Genomic DNA, 6,414 nt, shown 5'->3' with positions numbered 1-6,414 from the left:
AAAGTCTTTAAAGTATAATAAACGTCTCGTTCTTCTTTTAAACCCATAACAAAAAGTTTCTCCAAGCTCACCTGCCAATCGCAAGGAGGTGATGAGGGTGCGCACCACAATTATCGGCTTCCTTTCAGCCTTTTTCTTCACTGTCGAGTTCTTGGAGACCTGCGACCGGATAATCTTCAATCCGGATCACGTGGGGGTCACCATTTGTTGCAGTCCAAGACAGGGACCCAGTTTGATGCAAACAAATGTTCTACTTTATTGAATCAGAAGGCGATATTTATACACTAATCTAAGAGCTAATGCCACGTATACATATTGCTGATTGGTGATTTCTACATCTCGTTACACACGTTTTAACTTGATTGGTTACAAAGCATTTAGCAACAATTAACTAACAAAGCTTGTCTTTCACACATTTGAGCTTCTTTGTAGACATAACAATCGTGCCGAGTCCCTTAATCTAATCGTCTTGCTTACTCCTTAACCTTCGAGTGTTCTAACGTACTGGTCCCTGCGGTTACAAAAGTTGCTTTACGCAGAGCTGTCCTTGCGCTTAGCCCAGGGCCCATGGTCGAACCGTTCCATCACAATTGCTTGGCACCAACAGTTCGAGATTGTACTGCCTCACTCTTGTAAAGCTGTGGAAGCCAGTACGTCCATAGAAGAGAGAAAACATGAGGATGCCAACAGATAAGTGTCCTCCAAGGGAAAGAAGTGCTCATGCAGCCCCTGTATCTCAGGGACCAGTTATTCTGACTGCCCCCAGGGAGGAACCCGATAGCCCTTTGAAGTCAGGAAACTCCCTACGCCTTCCCCAGTAAGTGAGCCAGCCCCTATTAAAAATCCATCCCCAGCTTCAAATTGACAAAAGAAGGGGACGGAGATCCCGCTTCTCGGATTTTACGAATAGCCTTCAGGGCTAATCTAGCAAACTGAGCAAGCCTCTCAGGTGGAACGGTATCTTGCGCCGAGGGCTGTTGAAAGCATCTCTCCCCGATTAAGGCTTGGGGAACTGCGAGTTCTCGCCTCTGCTCATGTCGCCCTGGCCGCCGCCGCCATCGCATTTATTCATTGTCGCAGCCCCGCTCCGCTGCTACCTGGCGGGCTCGTGCTGTGCGGTGCTGGGGCACCGGGACTGCAGATAGCACATTCCTTTCCAATCACCCACATTAACTTTGCCACCTCCCACAAATGCTAATGCTGTTTGTCAGAAAATACTGAGACCTTTGCAAGTCCAGAATACTACTGTAACTGAAATGGTGAAAGCCTGCCAGAATGTGGGGTCTACTTCACACAATATGGCTCTACTTGCTGAATCTTTTGCGGCTTTAAATTTTCAACAAGGTCCAGGTCCCTGCTAAGCTTATGGGAAACGAGGTCATTTTAAACAAGAGTGCCCCTCTGCAAAAGCTAACAAAATGAAAAAGGGTCCTGATATATGCCCCCACTGCAGGAGAGGAAAGCACTTTTCCAGTGTTTGTCGCTCGAAATTTGATTAGGATGGCAATCCCCTCGCTCCTCCGGGAAACTGGGGGAAGAGCGCGACGGGGGGGGTCACGCGATGACACAAACAACTCCTCAACAGGAGCTTGTCATGCAAGCCGACTCTGTGCCAGCACAACCGGGAGCACAGGGCTGGACCCAGCCACCTCTCACACAATTGAATTAATTAATACCAAGGTGCAGACTGTTAACAACAGGAGAAAGTACAGTAAGGGGACTAAAAACCTGGTTTAGTTTTCTACCTAAACGAAAGTCAATTCAATCTGATAACGGTACTCACTTTTCTGCTAGGATAGTCCAACAATGGGCAAAGACTGAAGGAATTCAGTGGGTATTCCATGCTCCCTATTACTCACAAGCAAATGGGATAGTGGAAATAACAAACGGTCTCTTTGAACGATTCTTAAGACCCCAAGATTCAGGGTGGTCAGACCGACTCTGGGATGCAAAGACCAAGGTGAACGATCAGTGGGGAGTAAATGGGTGTCCACAACTTAGAGCGTTTTGTCCTAAAGCACCAACTATTGTCCCCAAAAATGATGGACCTGATGATCCCAGGAATCGTTTGCACTATCCAGGACAACCAATGCTGGTAGACCTACCAACAGTTGGGCAGGTCCCACTGACACTAAAGAATCCCATAAATGTGCATGCATGGGTAACCACAGATGCCCATAGCAAAGAACATAAAATTAACACCAGGTGGTACCCTCCTTTTAACACTGGTTCTGGTACAGCTGGGTTTTCTTTTTTCTCCTCTTCTCTTCCTCTTCTCTTCTCTTCTCTTCTCTTCTCTTCTCTTCTCTTCTCTTCTCTTCTCTTCTCTTCTCTTCTCTTCTCTTCTCTTCTCTTCCAGGAAAGGAATCCAATGAATACCAGAGAGGCCCATCACAAACAGAAGGCTTATTCTGCTTTTGATTTTTTCAGTCATCTGTGCAGTTTTTAGTATTGTAATTTTAATAGTATGTATATATTATCACCATTCTCATTGTTTTGGATGGCCTGTCTCTTCTCCCTTAGTGTCAAGGGAGGGGATGAAAATGCTGTGCATAATTTAGCATGGGACTTGATTCAGGGTTTTACACGAGTGTGGAATCATACAGATCAAGGACTATATATTGCTCTGCCTAGATCTGCTGAAGATGGTTTACAATTTTCTTCTATTCCTATTAACCTGTCCTTTGTGTTTAAAATTATGAGGATAACACACCCTGTCCATCTGCCAAAAGTATGCATCCGTGATCTTTATAATGCCATGATACAGTGGACAAAAACTTCACAGGTTGAAGGAGTACATGAAGTATGGAGACGATTCTCTCCATCCCAATACTTGATATGGGATAGTTACATCAAATGCTGGAATATCAGTCTTACACATTTGGACAAATAGGGTGGCACTGAAGAGGGATTTCCTTATAGGCCTTGTCCTGGTTTGGGCCAGGACTGAGCTAATTTTCTGTCTTGTCATTTTGTTTTCAGCTAAGTCTCTTGTAAGTAGCTGTACTTGATGAAATTAACAGAGAGTTTTTCAGTCAGTCTCTGTTGGGAAACTGTCTGGAAGAAAACAGACATGTGAGCAATCCTGACTATTTATCTTTAGCTAGAGTAAGCTAAGGGCCTTGAGGCCCAGTTGCAAGGTTACTGAAAGATGAGCTATGGGAAAAAGATAAGGGAGCTGGCAGCAGAAAAGGATAACAACAGGATAATGATGAAGCCAGCAGAAGTTCTGTGAGAACAGGATTTGTGGGCAAGATATAGCCACCTGCAAGATATCGTTATATAAAAAAGGGCTCTATATAAAGCGAGTGTGAATTGTTAATAAATGACTTCACTTTAACCATATTGTTGACTACGTGTTGTCCTTAAGCCTCCGTGGATTTTCTACATTTGGTGCCTGAAAAGGGACCCTCTCGCTGTTGCTTCCCAGGAGCGATGAAGACAGCTGGGATGAGAGGGTAGCGAGAAAGCCAACCGAAGCAACAGTGCGGCAGGAGCGGAGAAGCCAGTCGAAAGGAGACTGCTGCCCAGGCGGTCTATGTAGCTGGTGCCCAGCTACGGAACGAAAGAGGTACCTAGGAACTGAAGAATCTCACCAGGAAAAAGGTGAGCGGCTGGGGAGGAGATGGGGTCTACACTCTCAAAAGAAGAAGAGGCAGTAGTTAAGCTCCTCCAATGTATTCTCTCTAAGAGAGGTTTATCATATGAAGGCAGGACCTTACAAGAATTGCTGAAATGGGATAGAGACTTGATCCCCTCGACAGGTACTGCTTTTGAGTTACCTACTTGGGAAGCCATAGGTACTGCCCTGTGGAAAAAAATTAGCGATGGAGATAAGGAGGCAGGACGCTTAGCGACACTCTGGAAATTGATTAGAGAAACCTTAAAAGAAATGAAAAGTGAGAGGGCAGCAGCAGCCTCAGCGTTCGCTGCCTTAACACCTAATCTACCAGTACCGATGAATGCTCAAAATATGGACTTGACCTCTAAACAGTTATTTGAGACACCTAAAATACCCCCACCAGCACCTGAAGGGACTGTACTGATTCAAGCTCAGCCAACTGTGCCATTTGACCCTGGGGGTCGGATGAAAAGTAAAAATGGGACTGAGAAGCAAAACCAAAAGCAGCCGAAAACACCACCATAATCGTCGGAGGACCCAGAGGGAGAGAAGCCGGAGAACACAGGCGAGGAATCTTGGAATGCAGACCCCCTCCTTCATGCCTGCCTGTTGCGGCTCCCAGCTGCTCTGCCACTGCTGCCTTCCTCTCCACCTCCGACACCTGATTTATCTTCTTGACCACAGTTGCCATCAATTAATTCTCTGCTTCACCTGTCAACACCATCAATGCCTGCTATAGAGCAACAACCAAGGAAAGAACTGGGACTCAGAGATAAGCAACTAAGGGAACTGCTGAAGAAACTGAAAGAACTGGAGACCAAGGATGAGTATACCCCTGAAAAAAAACCCAGTTTTTGCTCCAGGGAACATTGCAAACAACCCAGAGGCACTAATCCATTTTTACCCCCTGGTCCGTTCCCTATTCCTGCTCCAACTTCCCTTAACCCTTTAAAACCCACTGCTCCACCTCTTACAGATCCAACATGGGGAGGGGAGGGTGGTGGGAAGGGTGGCAGGGGGGGTGGGAGTATGGATCCAGTAACTAGGTGGAAGGGAATTATTCAAAATGCTATAGTTGAAGGAGAAATGGTTCCCACTATGGGTCCGATGGCTTTTCCAGTGATTGTGGGAACAGGAGGAGGAGGTCAATGGGTCACATTAGATTGGAAAATGATAAAAGAAGCCAAAGGTGCCATTGCACAGTATGGTTTGAAATCGGTTTGAGTCATTTACTCAATCTCTTTTGCAACATCTTTTTACTGCTCAATTGTTGATGCCATATGACACAAAAATGCTCATTAATACTCTAACTCCTTCTCAACAATTGCAATTTCATCATAAATGGTAAATGCTATGTGAAAACGCAGCTGTGATTCCTAGACAGAACACCGAAGCATTATACGGAGTGCAAGCACAAATGTTACTGGGTGCTTGTCCTTTTGTACGTGCAGATTTGCAGGCATGGTTTCAAACTGAAGTGTTAAAACTTTCATAAGGATTGGCGTATAACGCTTTGCAAACTGTGCGTGATCCTTCGCAAGCAACCCCCTCTTTTACAAATATTAAACAGGGGGGAGCAGAGCCATATTCAAAATTTGTGGATCGCTTATATTCAGCGATAACATCACATCTGGATTTGTCAGAAGAGATGAAAACAAAAAAATTTTTTATATGTGTCCTGGTTTGGGCCAGGATATAGGTGATTTTCTGTCCTGTACTTTTGCTTTTAACTGAGTCTCTTTAAGTAGTTGCACTTGCTGAAATTAACAGCAAGTTTCTCTGACAGTGTGTGCTTCTAGGATTGATAACACTTGATGTTTATAGTTACTGCTAGAGACTGGTATGCAGAGCCAAGGACACTGCTCAGCTCTGAGGAAAACTTTTACCCTCCAGAAGGATTAAAGAGATCCCACCTGAGCCCTCCTTTGGGGAGGAACAGACAAGATAGATGCCAGAATCAACCAAACAGAGTATTCCATCCCATACACGTCATACTCAGTATAAATTTGAGGGATCACGAGGGTCAAGCCAGATTTCCGGATTTCCGGATTTCCTCCTTCCCTTCCTTCAGCCGGCATCCTGGAAGGATTCCGTCCGTTCGTCTGCCTGTGGTCCTGATCCGTGCCAGCCCACATCTGTGTGTTCCTGCCTCCAGTTCCCGATGGCTGCCGACTCCAGGAGTCCAGCCTGGACTTTCCCAGGGCTGCCCTGCAGCCGCGGTGGTGACGTGAGAGTTGTTGGGAAAAGGGGGGAAGGAATGTGGTATCCATTTTCCTGTATATTTGCATATATTTAGTAATTTTTCCTATTTATCATTACTGTTTCATTAAAGTTGTTTAGTTTAGTTTCCAACCCATAAGTTTCTCTCCCTTATTCTCTCTCCTTTCTTTATCAAGGAGGAGAGATAGATTAATAGAGAGTGTCTGTTATCCGGTTTAATTGCCAGGCCAGTGTTAAACTGTAACAGATTTATTGGCGCCCAACGTGGGGCTCAAACCCACGAGCCTGGGATTAAGAGTCCCATGCTCTACCGACTGGGCTAGCCGGGCTAATTGGCTCGAGTCCAGTTCAAATTTTGACTTATTTGCCTGAATAGTTTGAATTCCAACTCCAGTGAAAGAATGGCTTTGCTGAGCTGGAATCAGACCTTGTTCTTTGGAAATTTCACAGAGTTGGAGGTTAAACCAATCGTGCCGTACCTTTGGTATTTAGGGTATGTGATGTGTATTTTTGCAGCTGGAATGAGTGTTACTATATGGGTTTTCTTATGTAAGAGCTGCTTAAGAACCATC

At 45.2% G+C, this 6,414-nt stretch overlaps 1 non-coding gene across 1 annotated transcript; it reads right to left on the bottom strand.

Annotated features, from left to right (window-relative positions):
- Positions 1 to 6,098: 6,098 nt before the first annotated feature.
- TRNAK-CUU lies at positions 6,099 to 6,171 on the bottom strand. Its single transcript has one exon. It is a non-coding gene; the product is annotated as a tRNA-Lys (tRNA).
- Between the last annotated feature and the right edge of the window lie 243 nt (positions 6,172 to 6,414).

Source organism: Calypte anna, unplaced genomic scaffold (genome assembly GCF_003957555.1).
Source record: "Calypte anna isolate BGI_N300 unplaced genomic scaffold, bCalAnn1_v1.p scaffold_72_arrow_ctg1, whole genome shotgun sequence".
NCBI classification, from domain to species: domain Eukaryota; kingdom Metazoa; phylum Chordata; class Aves; order Apodiformes; family Trochilidae; genus Calypte; species Calypte anna.
This window is presented reverse-complemented; position numbering and strand designations above follow the sequence as displayed.